This window comes from Limulus polyphemus, unplaced genomic scaffold (assembly GCF_000517525.1).
Source record: "Limulus polyphemus unplaced genomic scaffold, Limulus_polyphemus-2.1.2 Scaffold909, whole genome shotgun sequence".
Lineage (NCBI taxonomy): Eukaryota > Metazoa > Arthropoda > Merostomata > Xiphosura > Limulidae > Limulus > Limulus polyphemus.
Window position 1 is genome coordinate 257,559 of NW_013666519.1, and position 3,241 is coordinate 260,799.

The following is a 3,241-nucleotide window of genomic DNA, read 5'->3' on the forward strand; positions in this document are numbered from 1 at the left end:
TTAGATAATTAGTGTGCGGACCATTTCCATTTATATAGTGCTCTGTGAACACAAATTAGTTAGCATAAATCAGTTAAATGACAAAAAATTAGGTGTCTATTTACTTGTGACCACTCGGTGTACATACATAATAAAGTAGATAGCTTCAATATTATTATTTACATTAATTGTTAATAGGCGATAAAAGATTTAAAACTGTTTTTAGCAATGATAATTCTTGTATGGATAATGTTATATTATCCATAAATAACCTAGAAAATAATGGCTTCAAATGCTGACAATTAAGAACATTTTTTACATTGTTTTACAATACATATGAAAATATATAAAAAAAATTCGATAAGGAAAATACATATTTTTGTCACTAGATGTGGCTAGCTACTTTCTTATGAAGTAGCTAAAATTATAATTTTATTCAGTATACCGGGAGGAATAGGTTCAGATCGCACCTGACCCTCCCGGTCCAAACAAGGACCTAAATCACGATGAAGCAGAACAGCGAACCGGGATGGAAAAACCAACTTCAAGTAGCTGGACTTGTCGGTTTTCCTCTGTTATATTTGGATACCTCTTCAAGAGAAAGGGAGTATGAACTACATCAGAAATATTAAGGTAAGGCTTGTAGTTCTATTTAAGATTTTTTATTATTTTCTTTCTTTTGTAAGGGCAGAGGTTGAGTTTTGGTTTTGTCCTGATTACAACACTGTTGGAAGTTAAGCAACAGTTTATTAGAAACCAAATGCTTCAACTTTTCTTTCAATACAGCTTCTCGATCCATGTTTGACCATTTGAGCACTTCTTTAATTCATTAATAGATTAATTGTAGATAATACTATGTAAGAATGTCTTTTTGCATATCTAATCGGACCTCATGTTTCTTTACGAACATTGGCTGATAATCTTCTCCTATTTGGCTGCTATCTTGGTGTTGTAAGTCACTCTTATTATTTGTTTTACAAAACACTTCTAGTGAAATCTGTGTTATGACAGATTTAGGCTATGATTAAAGCACACATTATTAGAACAGTGTTTTTAATTTTGTAGTCAGGCAATCTAGTTTGCCATTTTTAGATAATTCTGTATATAATCGACAAATTAGTTTTGAAATTGATATCTATTGTAAATCAAATTTCACAGGGCTTCATGGTAATTTCTGTAGTTTAGTTCTTAAAGCACTTAAAGTGAATTTGCTCAAACTAATCATGCTTACAAATGTGTAAGTAGTTATTCTAAGCTACGTAGTGAAATAGTTTGCATTAAACAGTTGTAGACATGTAATAAGTTTCACAGCAGTTACATTGATAGTAATGTTAATTACATTGACTACCAGCAAATGTTTAGTTTGGTGTGCCAATTAAACCAATAATAATATATTTGTACAACATTCAAACCATACTTAGAAATAAGTTGGTTTCTGTATGGAGTAGGATATCTACATATGGAAATTAGACATATATTTTATTTACAGGTCTGTCAAGTCTGGGATCCTTATACAAGCCCTGAGCAGCCTCAGGGTCTGTTTTACTTCTTTTTTGGTATTATGTTTAACAATTATTTGTTGATTACATTGGTGAGATTAATTCAGCTTTAATGCTACGAGATGACAGAATTAAGTCAAATTAATTGAAACACCATTGATACCTGTGATTGTTATCCTTCTTCTACTGAAGGTCTCCTTTGGACCAATAAAATGTGTCTTTAAAGGAAGGGGTAATAATGCAAAACTTGTGATCTTCAGCCTAAAGTAATTTCCACTGTTTATTATTATTGTTCAACTACTGAAGAACAGCTTTGTAATACTTCTATTGATGGTTTGACAGTCACCCATTCCCATTAGTTTTAACAATGAATCCTGCAAGCTGGTGAGTTGTGACATTACTTTGGAAACTATGGATGTAGAAACTGCACATTCCTTGATGTATCAAATGAAGAACTTGGCAGCTATAGGTAGAAGACAACTTGTATAAAAAGTAGGTGCTGCACCTACTAATACTTAAGAGTTTACTTGTCACCTTTGAAGGTACAAGCCACCCTACTAGTGTTGTGATTGGATATTCCCTGTACGACCTTTTGTGGATTCTCCAACCCAGCTCTACTAAGTGTCAAATACTTGGTTATATTGTGCCAAACTGCAGGGGTTGGTTAGATGTTCTCCTTGTGAGGGCTCTTATTCATAAAAATACTGCATAATGACTACTACTCCACAAATAAATTAGATAAAAAATAAATGCTAAAAAATATGACTTCACTAACCAGAATTCTTATTAGGATTCTTCGTACAGACAAACAAGGTATTCAAGCCACAAATATAACAACCACAGAAACCCTCTTCAAAGAAGCAACTACCTTAGAAAGAAGGAAGGCAGTCAAGTTACTTCATCAGACAGCCTAGTTACAAAAGTTTTAGAAGAGATGAAAGCAGAACTAAATAATCGTCATTCCAGCTTAAAGTGCTTACAGTAGAAGAATCATAAAAAAAAAATAACAAATAAGACAATACTCTGAATTAAAACAGTGAAAAGAAAAATTCTTAACTTTAAAACTTTGAATTTAACTGAAATTTATTTTATGACTAAAAAATTTCTTATAAGTAAAGGTTGACCATATTGTCCAGTTAACATGAAATTAAAAATAATTTAGACACTAAAAGATTTACTCGCAGACTTTGTTTGTGTGAGTCCTTCTTCAATAAAAAATGTATTGAAGAACTAAATATTTTAATGATGAAACTGAAATTTAGCTTTTACAAAATTAAGTTCTAAGACTAGGATAAACAAGTAAAAGAAAATAACGATTTAAAATTTTTGATGAGAAAGTGGTAATATACAGTGAAATGGAGAAAAGAAATTACTATTATTATGACTAATAATATATGTGAAGAAAGAGTACAGGAACACATACAAGATTTAACAACTTATGATTGGGAAATATGAAACATTTAACTAAGAAATGCAAAGAAACTTTAAGTACAAAAAATGTTGACAACTAATTAAATTTTGAATATAAGCTATTTCTGTGTACTTGCAAAATATATATATAGTAAAAACCTAAACAAGAGCTTTTTAAAAATTATGAAACCTATTAATATTAAAAGTATGCCTTTTATAGCAGAAATTAACTTCCCAACTAGCAGATTGAGTTAATTCCTAATTGTATGTTTTCAACCTTTTATTTAGGAAGTTAAAAGCTTTATTAAAATTAACCTAAATATTTTAACCAAACTACATTTGAATCATCAACT

General features: G+C 30.5%; 1 protein-coding gene across 5 annotated transcripts in view; it reads left to right on the forward strand.

Annotated features, from left to right (window-relative positions):
* LOC106461176 overlaps window positions 1–3,000 on the forward strand; it is a 72,133-nt gene extending 69,133 nt beyond the window's left edge. For all 5 annotated transcript variants that reach the window (XM_022388040.1, XM_022388042.1, XM_022388038.1 and 2 more), the window contains exons 15-16: window positions 420–612; window positions 1,469–3,000. The gene's annotated coding sequence lies outside the window, so the exon portion shown is untranslated. The remainder of the gene's footprint in view (window positions 1–419; window positions 613–1,468) is intronic.
* Window positions 3,001–3,241: the final 241 nt, after the last annotated feature.